This window comes from Pyrus communis, chromosome 16 (assembly GCF_041283825.1).
Source record: "Pyrus communis isolate YQ-2024b chromosome 16, ASM4128382v1, whole genome shotgun sequence".
NCBI lineage: Eukaryota > Viridiplantae > Streptophyta > Magnoliopsida > Rosales > Rosaceae > Pyrus > Pyrus communis.
In genome coordinates, this window is record NC_142580.1 from 23,350,489 (window position 1) to 23,367,995 (window position 17,507).

The following is a 17,507-nucleotide window of genomic DNA, read 5'->3' on the forward strand; positions in this document are numbered from 1 at the left end:
TTGATTTAGAACTTATTCTTGTATGTTGATTGAGAGTGCATGCTTAATTTGCATGCTTGAATTTGGTGCTAGGATATAAATTTGTTTCACCTAATAGTTATGAATTTATATCCACAAGTAGTGAAGGTCGCTAGTCACGATCGTGTTAAGTAGATTCCTGGCAGGAGTATCATGCTTTTCATAGTTACAAATGCTTTGTCAATGCTTATGATTTCCAAAGAACGTAATGATTCTAACTTGTGTCTTTATCATGCTGTTCATATAGAGAACTTGTTAGGAATAATTTGTTTGCGATGCATATTCATCCAATTCAATGATTATAGGGAGATCTGAAGGTTGATTTAAGCGGACCTAATTAACTTGGAGTTTCAAGGTTCATAACTTATTGAATTGATAACTGGAAATTGATTTACATTGCATATATTTCATGTGTGGAGAAGAACCCCTTAGCTATTCCATCATCCATTGATTCATCACAAATTTGTCTTACAATCTGTTTTCTTTACAATCTGCCCATTAAGTTTAATTTCGTCCAAACACAATCCCCCCATATTTTGTTGAGTCTTAATCATTCAAATCTGTCTTATTTTGTATTTTTAAGTATTTGGAGTCACAAACACTTCCAAATTCGTCCAATTCACGTTTTAGTTTCTGTTTGAGTCAATTTGATTGTTTTAGGCAGTTTTGAGTGTTTCAAATCTGTTTTGAGTCATAGTAGTCTTGTTAGAGTCTTTAAGTTTAGTTTTTGTGTTTTTAAGTCAATTTATATTAGATTAGCACCCCTAGTTAATCCCCGGTTAGAACAATCCCTACTTACATCATTACTACAATTGTCACAAATAGGGTTTAATTTGTGTGTCAACATAATTTTCACATCAAATTTTGGCGCCGTTGCCGGGGATTAGCAAAGTTGCTAATCCCTTGTCTTGAGTCCTGTTTAAATTGTTTTGTTTTCCGTTTTGTTTTTAAATTTTGCACCGTGTGTGTGTGTTTTGTTTTTGTGCCGTGTATAGGCACATTATTTCCTTACTTGTGCCGAGTCTATTAAGTTGGTTACTAACCTTGTTTGCTCTTGTGTGTAGGTACTAGTTTATGACCCGTAGCTCACAACCTGTTCGTGAGCATATCTTCGACTTTGACGGTGATTTCGAGAGGACTTTGAGAAGGAAAAAGAAATTGCAAGAGTCTACTCCTCCTAGTCCCGAACCTGAATTAGAAGAGCAAGAAGTTGAGGTTGAAGAGGAGGCCACGGCAAGGTTTGAAGAGGAAGTACCAACCATGGCAGCAGACAATCGAACCATCAAGGAGCTTTCTGCCTCGGGTTTGGCCAATGCAGCCTCTCTTTGCATCCAATACCCTAGGGCAGCCCCTGAGAAGACCGATGAGTTGAAGTTGAAGTCCAGTTTGCTACATCATATACCTAAGTTCCATGGGTTATCAATGGAGGACCCCAATAAGCATTTAAAGGAGTTCGAAGTCGTATGCTCAAGTATGACACCGGTGAACATGGACAGCAACATATTGAAGATGAAGGCTTTTCCTTTTTCTTTGTTGGAGAAGGCCAAGGATTGGTTGTATGAGTTGGCTCCCGGAACTGTCACATCATGGGAGAGTATGAAGCGAGCCTTCTTAGAGAAGTTCTTTCCGACATCACGAGTCATTCTTCTTCGAAAGAAGATTAGTGGAATTCAGCAAAGCCAAGGTGAATCTTTTCCAACTTATTATGAACGTTTTAAAACTCTTGTTGCTTCATGTCCACAACACCAAATGAAGGAGGAGCTACTTCTTCAATATTTTTACGAAGGTCTCTTACCACTTGAACGGCAAATGTTGGATGCATCTGCCGGAGGAACACTAGTGGACAAGACACCCAGGGATGCCAAAACTCTCATTGCTAATCGAGCACTCAATGCACAACAATATGAAGGTGTTGGGCAGAGAGACACCCCACGGCCACATCATGTAAATGAGGTAAGTTCTATTTCTGAGTTACAATCCCAAATGGCTAACCTTACATCTATGTTATCGCAGTTTGTTGAAGGCCCCAAAACGCAAGGAACTACAATCTGTGGTGTATGCTCCATTCAAGAACACCAATCTGATCAATGCCCTTAGTTAATTGAGAATGGAGGGTGGGAATCTGCCAATGCCGTGGGTTATGGGGATCAAAACCAACCAAGGGGTGATCCTTTCTCCAATACATACAATCAGGGATGGCGTGACCACCCCAATTTCAGATGGAGAGATGCACCACAATATGCCCAACAAAGTGGATTCCGACAACCCCCGGGTTTCTTTCCAAGCCCAATGGCACCACAACTACCTCCTCAAGCACAATCATCCCAAAGCAACCTAGGTACGTCTATGAATGACGATAAAACATATCAGTTACTAACCACAATGGCGCAGGGAATGCAGAACCAAGCAAAGGAGGTTAATGAGCTAAAGAAGTAAATGGGCCAAATGGCCGAATTTTTGGGACAATTCCGTGAAAATGGTAAGTTACCAAGCACTACGGTGGTCAATCCCAAGGATGGTTTCGAATCTGCAAAAGCTATCCCACTAAGAAGTGGAAAAGAAGTGGGAAACAAGGAAGATGAGAAGATACAAATCGAAGAAGAGAAGTAAACTTACCCCACGGCAAGGGTGGCACCACCCATGCCGCAGCCATCTAAGCACTCCCATCCGTCCACCTTAGGTAAGGTTGTCCCAAATGTTGTGATTTTGAACACTAATCTGCCCAATGTTCCTTTCCCTCGCAGATTTGCACAATCGAAGAAGGAAGAAAGCGACAAGGACATTTTGGATACCTTTCGAAAAGTCCAAGTAAACATTCCTTTACTTGAAGCTATTAAGCAAGTGCCCAGGTATGCAAAGTTTTTAAAAGAGTTATGCACAACTAGGAAAAGAATTTCAAACAAAGAAGTTGTGAAAGTAAGTGAAAATGTATCCACGGTTTTGCAACGAAAGTTACCTCCAAAGTGTAAGGATCCAGGGAGCTTTACTATCCCATGCATAATTGGAAACACTAGATTTGAACAATGCATGTTAGATTTAAGTGCTTTTATTAATGTCATGCCATATTCCATTTATGCATCTATGAACCTTGGTGAGTTAAAACAAGATGGCGTTATAATTCAATTGGTCGATCGTTCTAACGTTTATCCCAATGGAGTCCTTGAGGATGTTTTAGTGCAGGTCAATCATCTCATCTTTCCTGCAGATTTTTATGTCTTAGAAATGGAGGATTTGAGCCATGCTCCATCATTGCCAATCTTGCTAGGCCGTCCGTTCATGAAAACAGCCCAAACAAAGATTGATGTGGCCAAGGGAGCACTAACAATGGAGTTTGGTGGTGATATAATTAAATTCAATGTTTATGACTCTATTAAGAATCCTAATGATGGTCATTCTTGTTTTGCCATTGATGTGCATAAGGATATAGGGCCGAAAGGATCCACACCTATCAAGAAGGATGTATCAAGAACCACCATTGGAGAGGAACTTGGAGTGATTGCCCTACAACCACCCAATACGGCCGAAAGTAGCCATAGTGACATTGTTGATAGGGCCACGTTTGAGCCTTCACCACAATATGTTTGTAAGTCTTCAATCCCAATTTCAATTCCCATTTCAACTAATAAGTTGTTACCTTCTTTGGTGCAGGTGCCCAACCGATTTCAAGGTGGTGGGAGCATTTACATGGACTTTCGAAACCAAAACACTACCATCAGGAAGGATCACTATCCCCTCCCATTCATTGAGCCATATTATGCAAATGTTGAAGGGCAGGTTGTGGAGGACATCACTCTCCATGCCGTGGGTTCCCATGAAGGTTGATCAATGGGGCATCGTCCGGCTACAAGACGTAAAAGAAAGCGCTACTTGGGAGGCAACCCATGCAATCAACAAAGGAAGAACTTGGGAATCGCTCCAAACTCAGATTTGCGTCCCTAAACCTTTTCCTTTGTTGCTTACTTTATGTTATGTGTGACGTGTTTATTTGTGTTTTCCTTTGCTGTTAGTTTAGTCTTAAACATTGAGGACAATGTTTAGTTTAAGTGTGGGGGGGGGGGGGTAACATTCTGTTTTGAGCTATTTTTGCATGAAATTCGTAGGGTATTACCACCTAACATGTCTAAACTTGTTTCCCACTGTTTTTGAGTGTTTTTAACATGTTTTGAAGTCTTTTTATGTGTTATTTTGAAAAAATCCGAAAAACAGTTTGAAACAACTAAAAAGAGTCAGTTTGAGTTAGTTTTGTGTTTGTTTTTGTGTGTTTGTGTCTTAGGATACCTTCCAACACAATGATGAGGATTTGATTTTTATGTGCATGGCTGTGAAAGAGAGTTATAAACATGGATGGAAGTTTGATATATTCTTGGTTTATACTTGATTATAGTTGTTGTTTATGAATTCATGTTTAATCCCAAGGAAAAAAAATAAGTTTTTGTAATATGCTTGAAGGAAGGAACTTAGAATAACATTACAACCCTGAGAGACTTGAGCTTTAAACATTCTTTGGAGAGTATTATTCTGTGATTCTTGTTTTCAAACTCGTTGCATGATCTCATTATTCTTGATTGGTTGCTAATTAGAAGGCGTTTCGTCACTTAGTTCCAAATGCTAGAACTTGCATCCATTTCATTCAACGCATGATATTGATTGCATAATATATATCAAGATGAAGTGTGTAGTGAAGCCATCAACCAAACAGCCAACCCATGCACTATATATTGTAGGTCATAACCCCCATTGAGCCATTGTTAGCCTTTGTTCTTTGTTTACCCATATCATCCCTAGATAGCCTAGATTAGGACCACCCATACCCTTGTTCGTGAAGCATAGTAAGCATGACTTAGAGGGAATCCTTTCGATTATGCAAAACAAGTGTGGGGGAATTTGTGTGTGTGTGTGTTGATATGCCACGAAAAGAAATAAGGCATGAAAAAAAAAAAAAAAAAAAAAAATCGTGGAAAAAAGAAAAAGAAAAGAAAAAGTTGTGAAAAGAAAGAAAAAGAGTATGAAATAAGTGAAAATATGCTCACATGTTTGTGGTAGTTGAAGAAAGGGTCCAAAACGTGGAATATGGCCCTAAGAGTTGTGTGAATTTTCCCCTTGTGTGTCTAAGTGAGTTTCTGCAATCATAAGTGATTCTAAGTGTCAAATTTCATTACTTTGCTTGCTATTGCTTAAAGAACGTTTGTTATCCTTACCTTTCATTGTTAGCCAATCACCCTTAACCCGTTACAACCCTTATGCTTCAATCTTGATCATTATGTTTTCAGTAATGTGGAGTTTGGAATTGATGTAAGCATATGGTGTCCCTGGTTCTCGCATCTAATTAGTAGCATTCCTTTCATGAGATCATATTCATATACATTCCAGAAAAGTGCTTTCCTTGTTATAAACATATGTGGGTGTTTAGTTTCATATTTACATCAATCTTCTCACATATACTTAGTGTAGGTGTGTAACCAGAAATTCTGTGTGAAAATAAGAGAGTATCTTGTAAGGAATTAAGTGAATTCTCTGAGGCATATTACTACATTCAAATGTTGTTTTAAATTGATTAAATGAGAACTAGTAAGTAGTGATTATGATTACGTATGTGCCTAAGCGTCAGGATGACTAAAATCTATGTGAGTAATGATCTTGAACATGTCATGTGCATTAAGAATCCCTGAGACCATTGTTGGAAGGTTTAGGTTTTGTTTTGTTTTTCCGTTTTGCTCGAGGACTAGCAAAAGCTAAGTGTGGGGGAATTTGATAGGAGCATATATATGCGACTTAATTTGCTTGTTTTAGTGCTTTTATGTTATTAGTTCTTAGTTATTTAAGCTTTCTTTGTGTGTTTTCAGGTTCATAAGACGTATTTGGCGAAAGGATGCATTTTAGAGCCTTTTAGAGCAGTTTTGGGCTTATTATGGATAACTTGTATATGGTGCAAGGTGGATGGACGAATTTGGAGTCAAAAGAGGTTAGAATCATGCTACAAATCAGAAAAGGAAAGTTCATGACAAAGAAGATAAGGAAAGTGCAAGAAAAGAGGAAACATTATCCAAAACCTTATCCAACCTTATCTTATCCAAACCTTATCCTATCTTGTCCTAACCTAATCTTGTTCCACCTTAATCCTAGCTACAAGTGGACCTAAAAATCTAATTTCTAGAAGCCCTATCTGACCCTAAAAGGGTGCCACACCTTCCCCCCCCCCCCCCTTTTATGCCTTCTAGAATACCCAAAATCAGCCACAAGACACTTAGTTTCTAGAAGACCCAATTTTGGACGAAAATTCTTAAACCTATTTCTAATTGGATTCTGATTTTATTTGCCCCTTTTTCCCTTGGATTTGGATTGTTTAAGTCCATATCTGAAACCAATTGGGCTAGGACTTAAGTTCCCAACCTTTGCCGCAAGCCCTAAGGGCCCTAATCACTTGTATCTGCTAGGTTTAACCCTAATTATGATTCCTAGGGTTTGTACCATGCTATACATATATAAACCTTAAGCAGCCGCACCCCTTAACACATAACCTAGGCAGCCATCCATCATTCATCACAGAAATTCGTCCATTAACACCCTAGGGCAGAAAAACACCCCAAAACACCATTCTAGCGCCCAGAAAATACAAGCAGCCGCTCCACCTCCTTCCACCCTCTTTGCCGAGTTCTCCACCACCTTCCAACCATCAAACACTCATCCATACTCAACCTACACCCCCCAAAATCCATTCTATATCATCCAAACAGCCCAGGAACCATCATCATCCAATCTGCCACAAGCAAAGGAAAGTAGACAGTTTCACACAATTGTTTGGCTCTTCATTCTGAGTTGTTGAACAATTTTAGGTGTATTCTATCTTATATTTCAATGTCTAATTCATGTAATCTCTGTTTTGCTTTGAGAATGATTGGCTAAATTCGTTTTGGCTAAGGGTGTATTCGAAACCATGATTATATATGTGAAATAAGTTGATTACTTCCAGTTATCGTTGCATAAGTCTTGAATACAATTTGCTTAACCGTTTGATTTAGAACTTATTCTTGTATGTTGATTGAGAGTGCACGCTTAATTTGCATGCTTGAATTTGGTGCTAGGATATAAATTTGTTTCACCTAATAGTTATGAATTTATATCCACAAGTAGTGAAGGTCGCTAGTCACGATCGTGTTAAGTAGATTCCTGGCAGGAGTATCATGCTTTTCATAGTTACAAATGCCTTGTCGATGCTTATGATTTCCAAAGAACGTAATGATTCTAACTTGTGTCTTTATCATGCTATTCATATAGAGAACTTGTTAGGAATAATTTGTTTGTGATGCATATTCATCCAATTCAATGATTCTAGGGAAATCTGAAGGTTGATTTAAGCGGACCTAATTAACTTGGAGTGTCGAGGTTCATATCTTATTGAATTGATAACTGGAAATTGATTTACATTGCATATATTTCATGTGTGGAGAAGAACCCCTTAGCTATTCCATCATCCATTGATTCATCACAAATTTGTCTTACAATCTGTTTTCTTTATAATCTGCCCATTAAGTTTAATTTCGTCCAAACACAATCCCCCCATATTTTGTTGAGTCTTAATCATTCAAATCTGTCTTATTTTGTATTTTTAAGTATTTGGAGTCACAAACACTTCCAAATTCGTCCAATTCACGTTTTAGTTTCTGTTTGAGTCAATTTGATTGTTTTAGGCAGTTTTGAGTGTTTCAAATCTGTTTTGAGTCATAGTAGTCTTGTTAGAGTCTTTAAGTTTAGTTTTTGTGTTTTTAAGTCAATTTATATTAGATTAGCACCTCTAATTAATCCCCGGTTAGAACGATCCCTACTTACATCATTACTACAATTGTTACAAATAGGGTTTAATTTGTGTGGCAACATAATTTTCACATCAGTTGCATGTATAATTTGTATTGAACGGGTTCAGTGTAAGGGGACTTAATTAGTACTCTTTATAAATAATCGAAACGGTGGTTCACTGCACCATGGCATGCGTATGAACTTTATCAAATCTGCATGGTGATTATCAATTATCATGTGCCTTGTTTAGTCTAGTTAAGATGGTTTATCTTGTTTCCAATTAACTACTTATAATAGAAACTTGACAAGATATTGCATGATCTCTAACGCTTAGAGATAAGAGGAGATGGTGAATGATCAAGAGGAATTGGACCCATGATTAGATGGGTAAACGAATTATTAACATCAATTACAGAAACTACTGTATTATATTAAACAAAGAGAATTACTTTTGACATAAAGAGAAAAATATAAAATGTTAGCTAATTTGAATGTGTAATCCAGATTCAATACGTAAATATAAGCATTTGCGACATTATCTTCTAATTTTTTACTTAAAATTAATTTTTTATAGAGGAATACAGTGGAAATATTTAATTTGCGCATGGATCGACAAGGATTGAAATGGTGCCATTGATGGAGGCGACAACACTTCGATTCTCAACTGATCTTTGCAGCTAACTGTCTCTCTCTCTCAGACTCACTCATTGAGACATTGCTGACATTATAAGGGCCATTCTATTTCACTTCATTTACTATTTATGGCTACATGATCGATCGGTGATGCTTTGAGCCACGTGATATACTTTACATTCATCATTTCTCTTCAAACTCCCCTGCCCTAACCCGAGTTAGTTCTCTCTCGCTCTCTCTCTCTCTCTCTCTCTCTCTCTCTCTCTCTCTCTCTCTCTCTCTCACATGGATTTTCAGCCAAATACTTCTCTTCATCTAAGCCTACCCAACAACGAACCGAACTTGGAGCTTGTCCTGGAGCCATCATTTACTTCTTCCTCATCTTCTTCTTTTAGTCCGTCATCGGAACCCAAGCGCATGTTTTCATGCAACTACTGCCAAAGAAAGTTTTACAGCTCCCAAGCACTTGGAGGCCACCAAAATGCTCACAAACTCGAGCGCACTTTAGCCAAGAAAAGCAGAGAGCGGCTAAGTTCCGCGGCCCAAGCTCATGGTAGCATGAACCAACGACCCGTACCTAACTACAGCTGCAGCAGCGATTCAGGTGCTAGTCATGCAAGGGAGTTTCCGGAGGCACATCTTGGTGGGTTGAAAGTACATCAAGGACATGCCGGTAGGTTTGTTGGTCAAATGAACTGTGGATACAGACCTGAGAATGCTGAGGAGGGTATTTGCCACCTTGACTTATCTCTGAGGCTTTGAGTTGTTTCGTCAATTGCACACATTAAAATTTTAAAATAGCATGTGTTATGATCTCATCGACTTTCATGTATAGTGTCCAATCATATAATTCGATTCCCAAAATTCAGTGAGTGTGGAGCTGAATGCAGATTATTCATTTCAGAGACAACAATCTGAAAAATAAGATGGTAAATTTTTTTTTTTTTTTTTTTTTTTTAACAAACGCTATTATCATACCCCTAAGACCAAACTCAACCCTGGGCTAAATGTTATTTTTTAGGTTTTATTCCCACCCATGCTAAATGTGTGGGCAAAAAGCTAAAAGCCTAACAAAAACCAAATTCCCCCCAAGATTTGGCCCAAAAAATGGTGTGGGCACCATCAGCGGGACCTCACCCACATATGCATGTCTTTCAGGATTTATTGAATCTAACGGCTCAGATCGAATATAATCAAATCTAATGGTAAAAAAAAAAGGATTTAACGGCCCAAATTTAAATCCAACGGCTAAAATAATTAAAAAAATTATTTAACTCAAAATTCACCCAAATTTAGTGATTTTTCAATATTTATCATAATTTAAATATTTTTAGGTTAAAATAGTGTACATAATATTTTTTTTTTAATTACTTTAAAAGAAAAAATTAGCCTAAATTTATTCTTTAATAATCTCAGGCTAAAAGATTTAAGCTAGAAGGGTTGGAGTAGAAAACCTGTTTCTGAGCTAAAAATTAAATTTTAAGGGCTAAAAATTTTAGGTTATGCGCTTAGCCTCACAATGGGCTAGCAATAATATGGTTCAAATTCATCTTGGACAAGAATCGAATATCAAACATGTCGCTTGCAAGTGAAGAGGAATACCTGTGACATCCCACATCGCCCAGGGGAGTGATCCTTAAATGTATATTCCCATCCCTACCTAGCACGAGGCCTTTTGGGAGCTCACTGGCTTCGGGTTCCATCGGAACTCCGAAGTTAAGCGAGAAGGGGGCTAGAGCAATCCCATGATGGGTGACCCACTGGGAAGTTGCTCGTGAGTTCCCAAAAACAAAACCGTGAGGGAATGGTAAGCCCAAAGCGGACAATATCGTGCTACGGTGGTGGAGCGGGCCCGGGAAGTGATCCGCCCCGGGCCGGGATGTGACAAATTGGTATCAGAGCCAATCCCTGGCCGGAAATGTGCCGACGAGGACGTCGGGCCCCTAAGTGACACACCCCGACCGAGATCGAAGCATGCTGGCCGTCACACAAAGGTGACGTAGCCATGTGCACGTGCGGAAGCTAATAAAGTAATGATATATAAGTACGAATAATTAAAAACTAAACTAGCAAACAAAGTACTAAACAAGTGCTAGCGTAAGTGAAACACAATTCAGAGCAGGTCTACAGCAGTCCAAAAGAAATTGCGACAATAGTTCACCCGAAGGTGACCCTACAATGATAGGTGTCTATCAGAAGTGCCGAACAAGCCCTCTGGGAAACCACCGGAACTGCTACTCAACTAGAACCTGGAGGGCCGCAAAACAAAAGTGTGAGTGGGCAAAAACAAAGCTTTCAAAAACCATTTATAAAATACTTTCTAACCCCTCGCCGTAAAACCTGTATACTTCCCAGAAAATATAAACACATAATACATATGCCAAACATGCTCAAATAATATGCCATGCCGAAATCTCATAATGATATGCAAGTGCCCAGGTATAAATCAAATCAATATCATGTAATCTAGCAGCCGGAGTCACCTAACGTGACCTGTACGGCTGCATCTAGAGCTCAAATCTCAATCTCAATATCTAAACCTGCCCACGAGTCGGAACCACCTAAAGTGGTCTGTACGACAGGCCTGGGTGTACATAAGTGCTACGATCACGTGAAGACTGGGCGAATAATCACGGGTCACCTACGAGTCGGAACCACCTAAAGTGGTTTGTACGACAGGCTTGTGCACCTACCTTGAGTCCAAGGTGAGCATAAGGTGCGGGAGGTGAACATCACGTGAAGGACTGTGCCCTGGCCACGGGCGGGAGCACTAACATCGGGGGTGCAGGTTATGAGCTCTCTAACTATCTCAAACCATTACTGAAACATAAACGTGAATGACGCTTACCTGGCACTTACCTGTGCGTCCACAACACCCAATATGCATATGCATAAATATATGCAACTAATAACGTATCCAACGATGCACGAAACGCTAATGTAATGCATGGCATAACGAATAAACATTTAATCAAGTTCTGGGAAAAATATAGTATATAGGTATATACGGAAAACCAAAAGCCCACTCACTGGTATGTAGAAGGGTCGTAGCTCCTCTGCCTCGCGTGTGCACGCTCGTCCTCGGGGTACGTGTCACCTATATGTGAAATAGCTATAAAAACGTTAACTTTAAAGCACATAACCAACTTCTCGTAATAACTTCTCATACATTGCTCAAAATGGACAAATGAATATACCAACGTGCTCTACACAACCTCAGGATCACAACCATATTTTTAAAATAATTTTTGGACCTCTCACGCGCCCCCACGCGCCAAAATAGGCACGGACCTACGTGCCCCCACGCGCGGCCACGTGCCATGCACACTGACGGTGTCAATTGACGCCGTCAGGAATATTCCGTTAAACTTAACAGGATACCGTTACTGCCGTTAGGAATATTCCGTTAAACTTAACCAAGCTTTTCTGACGTCCACTTCCGTCCAACGATACACTCCGAGGTTCCTTGGGACCTCACGAACACAACTACAAGCTTCAAAAGTCCAAAAACAAGCTAGAATAAGTTTGCATGAACAGTACACAAATCGGAGCTTATGAAATTGACGTGAAAACGTCGAAGTTCCTACCTGAAAATGGTATATTCGTGCTCCCCTCAACCTCACGATCACAACTGCACCCTTGGTTTCCTCGATCTGCTACGGTATAATGGTTCTTGGTGTGTGTCCGTACGTTTACAGTGGAAATGAGAGCTCGGGGGAGAGAGAGACAGGGAGAAGACAGAGGGAGAGAGATAGGGATAGTGTATGTGTGTGTGTGTGTGTGTGTGTGGCCCAACACTTGCCAACACCACACCACCCACCAACAGAATAACGAAACGAACTAGGGGCTCAAATGTCATTTCACTAGTACGTTTTAATAATCCCGGGACGGGATGTCACAACCTACCCACCTTAATAGAATTTCGTCCCGAAATTCAAAACAACCAAGTAACAACCCCTAGTGGTTAAAGAACAATCGAGGATACAAATCCCTCATCCGCTCTTCTGTCTCCCACATAGCTTCCTCGACTGAATGATTCCTCCACAAAACTTTCACTAAGTTCACCGTCTTGTTCCTCAGAACCTTCTCTTTCCAATCGATGATCGTCACCGGTTCCTCGTCATACGTCAAATCTGGATTAATCTCAAGCGGTTGAGGAGGTATCACGTGAGATGGATCAGCAACATAGTGTCGGAGCATAGACACGTGAAAAACATTATGCACTCTAGCCAACTCCGGAGGCAACTCCAACCTGTAAGCTACCTCACCAACTCGCTCTGTGACCATGTATGGTCCGATGTACCTGGGGCTCAACTTCCCCTTCTTTCCGAATCGCACAACACCTCTCCACGGTGAAAGCTTCAGAAATACCCAGTCTCCAACCTCATACACTCTGTCCGTAGCATGCCGATCCACTAGACTCTTCTTTCTGTCCTGGGCTGCTTTCAGGTTAGACTTAATTACCTGAACATTCTGAGTAGTCTCCTCGACAATCTCCGGACCCACTAACACTCTTTCTCCAACCTCTGACCAACACAACGGTGTGCGACAAGCTCTGCCATATAAGGCCTCAAATGGCACCATGCCAATGCTCGAATGAAAACTGTTGTTGTAGGCAAATTCTATCAGATCTAACCGCTGGTGCCAAACATCACCAAATTGCAACACCGAAGCTCGCAGCATATCCTCCAAAGTCTGAATAGTTCTCTCTGACTACCCGTCTGTCTGTGGATGATATGCCGTACTGTAAAGTAATCTCGTTTCCAAAGCTTCCTGGAAAGCCACCCAAAACTTCGATGTGAATCGTGGGTCACGATCCGAGACAATACTCATTGGGACACCATGATACTTCACCACCTTCGAGATAAACAACTCCACTAAACGGCTCAAAGAATACTTCTCTCTCACTGGAATAAAATGAGCCGACTTAGTGAGCCGATCAACGATTACCCAAATGCCGTCAAAGCCATTTTGTGTACGCGGCAACTTGTACACAAAATCCATGGTGATATTTTCCCATTTCCACTCTGGAACGGGAAGCGGCTGCAACAACCCAAACGGCTTCTTCCTCTCTGCTTTAACCTGCTGACAAACAGCACACCTGCTCACATACTCGGCTATCTCCCTCTTCATACCCGGCCAATAATAAAATGGTCGAATGGTATGATATATTTTGGTAGCTCCTGGATGCATGGCATAAGCCGAGATATGTGCTTCATCGAGAATTTCTTTCTTCAACTCCACACTATTAGGCACGAACATTCTACCCTCTAGCATCAACATGCCATCCGAATCACGAACTCTGAGGTCTCGCCTCTTTCCTTGATTTCGGGCCTGGATTAGTTCTTGAGTCTTCTGATCAGCTACTTGAGCTTCAAGTACCCGATCAATAAGAATTGGCCTAACTTGGAAATTAGCAAGTAGTGCCACTTCTCGATCTTCTGCTTCTAACCTTACTCCCGTAGCACGCAAGTCAGCCAAAAAAGGAACACGACTAGCGTACAACGCGTTAATACGGCCCTGTGACTTCCTGCTAAGTGCATCAGCCACTACGTTCGCACGACCAGGGTGATAATCAATTGTGCAATCGTAATCGCTGAGCAACTCTAACCACCTCCGCTGACGAAGATTAAGCTCCTTCTGAGTAAAAAGATATTGGAGACTCTTGTGATCTGTAAAGATCCTGCACTTCTCTCCGTAAAGATAGTGTCTCCACAACTTCAACGCAAAGATGATAGTAGCCAACTCCAAATCATGTGTAGGGTAATTCATCTCATGAGGTTTCAACTGCCGCGAAGCATAAGCAATCACCCTACCATGCTGCATCAATACATATCCCAGACCATTCAAGGAAGCATCGCTATAAACCTCGAAATCACCACTATCGTCTGGGAGTGCCAAAACAGGCGCATGAGTGAGACAATGCTTCAACTGCTGGAAACTCTGCTCACACCTATCATCCCACTCAAATTTAACATCCTTCCTCGTTAATCTCGTCAGTGGCAAGGCAATCACCGAAAAATCCTTAACGAATCTCCGATAATACCCCGCCAAACCAAGGAAACTTCTCACCTCAGTGACGGTTCGCGGTTGCTCCCAACTCTCCACAGCTGCGACCTTCTGAGGGTCAACCAGGATACCCTGACCAGAAATGATGTGCCCCAAGAACGCAACTTGATCTAACCAGAACTGGCACTTGCTAAACTTAGCATACAATTGGTGTTCCCTCAACCTCTTCAACACCAAAGTAAGATGTCGAACATGCTCCGCTTTCGACTTAGAATACACCAGAATATCGTCAATGAAGACAATAACAAATCTATCCAGATAAGGCTGAAACACCCGGTTCATTAAATCCATAAAGGCAGCTGGTGCATTCGTCAACCCAAAGGGCATAACCAGAAACTCGTAATGACCGTAACGAGTCCTGAACGTCGTCTTAGGGACATCATCCCTACTGATCTTCAGCTGATAGTAACTAGACCTCAAGTTTATCTTAGAAAACACACAAGCACCTCTCAGCTGATCGAACAAATCATCGATACGAGGCAATGGATAACGGTTTTTAATCGTCACCCGATTCAATTGCCTGTAGTCGATGCACAGCGTCAAAGTTCCATCCTTCTTCCTCACAAACAGAACTGGAGCGCCCCAAGGCGAAGTACGAGGTTGAATAAATCCCTTATCCACTAACTCCTGCAACTGAACTTTCAATTCCCTTAACTCCGCGGGAGCCATACGATAAGGAGTTAAAGAAATGGGATTAGTACCTGGAAGCAACTCAATAGTGAACTCCACATCTCGATCTGGGGGTAAACCAGGTAAATCCTCGGGGAATACATCAGGGAAGTGTCTGACCACTCTCACATCCTCCACTCTGTTAGGAACAGCCTCATCTAGCACCACATGAGCTAGATATCCCTGACAACCCTTAGATAACAACTTTTTCGCTCGCAGCGCCGAGATAACGCCATGTCTCACCCCACTCTGCTCACCCACGAAAGTAACCACAGGTAGTCCAGGTCGGTGAAACGTAACTACTTTCCCGTAACAGTCAATGTTGGCACGATAGAAGTGCAACCAATCCGTGCCCAGAATCACATCAAAGTCCACAATATCCAACGGGATAAGATCGGCTGACAAAGCAACACCCTCTACGATCACTGGACATCCTGGGTACACACAATCTACAACACATCTCTCTCCTCTAGGCATAGCAAACTCTAAATCATACCCTAGAGGTGTGGGGCGAGGTTGCGTCACTTGAGCAAATGTATGAGAAATTACGGAATGTGTAGCCCCACAATCAATTAAGACTCTAGCAAAACAACCAAGAATGTTCAACGTACCCATAATCAAGTCTGGGTTGTTCTGAGCGTCCTGCAGAGAAATATTGTGAAGACATCCCTGTCCCTGCTGACGCCCGCCGCAGCCTCTGCTAGCCTGAACGCCGCGTCCCTGAGCACCACGCCCCTGGCTGGGCTGACCCGACTGTCTCGAAGACCCTGCACTGCTAGTGGCAATCTCACCCTGCTGATAATGTCCTCCCTGATACCACTGAGAACCACCCGCTGGAGCTGGAGGATACGGCATATAGCCGCCTGAATACTGGGGATAGCCACCGTGGGAATAGGGATCCTGGGGATACTGATACTGCCCCGGAGCATAAGGGACAGCATCACCCTGATAGTGGTAAGCACCACCTCGACCCGTCTGGCCGTAGCTACTAGGACCCTGGATCTGTTGGAGTGGGGCAGGTGGTGGCATAAAGGTTTGCTGTGGTTTCTGCTGCTGCTGACCCTGGGGACAATTCGCCGCTCTATGTCCCACCTGTCCACATGTGAAGCAACCGTTGCTACCACGTCTACACTCGCCGAAATGCCGGTTGTTACACCTGCGGCAAATAGGGGCTCTGCCTCGACCACCATCGCCCTGCCTCTGGCCTCTAGCGCCACCAGAAAATCTACCTCCACGACCCTGTCCAGTGGCACTGAAGCCACCACTCGAAGAACTCGAGCTAGCACCACCCCTCTTGAAGTTCTGAGTCTGACGGGGCCCGAGCGATGCCTGACCTTTGCCTTTGTCATCTTTCTTCTGGTTGCTGTCCTTCTCTTCATCGGTGTCGCTCGACATATTCTCAGAGTCCTCGATCCCCAGCAGTATCTCATAGAAGTCCCGGTAAGTCTCGCTGTGGACAGTAGACGCCATAGAACGCCACTTCTTCCTGGTGCCCAAACGGAAAAGACGAAGCATTTCCGCCGGATTACCAGCGACATCAGGATGGTAACGAGACAGGTCCGTAAATTTGCGGTAGTACTCATTCGCCGACATCTTCCGCTGTTTCAGTTTGGTAAACTCCTGCTTCTTTCGGTCAATGTACTCAGGGGGAACATATCTCCTCTTGAACAAATCCGTAAAAACATTCCAATCCGTCCTCTGATCTGGAGTCAACCTACGGAGCTCCTGCTCCCACCAAGTTGCCGACTCCGTATCCAGAAACCATGAGGTCGTCTCGACCCACCTCTCCATAGGCAAGTTCCCCTGATTATGCAGCACACGGAAAGTCTTCTCTATGTGTTCTAGCCAGCGCTCTGCGCCCTCGTGCCTTTCACTACCCTTAAATTTATCCAACTTCAGATTGTACATAGTCTCCAGAGGAGTCCTCTGGGGAGGGCGTATCACAGACTGAAGGGCTGTAGCAAAAACTTCCCCCAACTGAGCAACATCGGGGAAGTTAGACTCAGAAGTACGACGTGGTTCCCGACGAGGAGGCATAATTCTGACAGAAGACACCAAAATCATTAGAATACTCACAAGGACACAGGACTGCCAAACCTAGGCTCTGATACCAAACTGACACACCCCGATCGAGATCGGAGCGTGCTGGCCGTCACACAAAGGTGACGTAGCCATGTGCAAGTGCGGAAGCTAATAAAGTAATGATATATAAGTACGAATAATTAAAAACTAAACTAGCAAACAAAGTACTAAACAAGTGCTGGCGTAAGTGAAACACAATTCAGAGCAGGTCTACAGCAGTCCAAAAGAAATTGCAACAATAG

At 42.1% G+C, this 17,507-nt stretch overlaps 2 pseudogenes; both read left to right on the forward strand.

Moving 5' to 3' along the window:
* Nucleotides 1-1,092: 1,092 nt before the first annotated feature.
* On the forward strand, nt 1,093-5,869 carry LOC148690151 (uncharacterized; annotated as a pseudogene).
* Nucleotides 5,870-8,430: 2,561 nt separating this feature from the next.
* On the forward strand, nt 8,431-9,393 carry LOC137732999 (zinc finger protein 2 pseudogene; annotated as a pseudogene).
* The last annotated feature ends 8,114 nt before the right edge of the window (nt 9,394-17,507 follow it).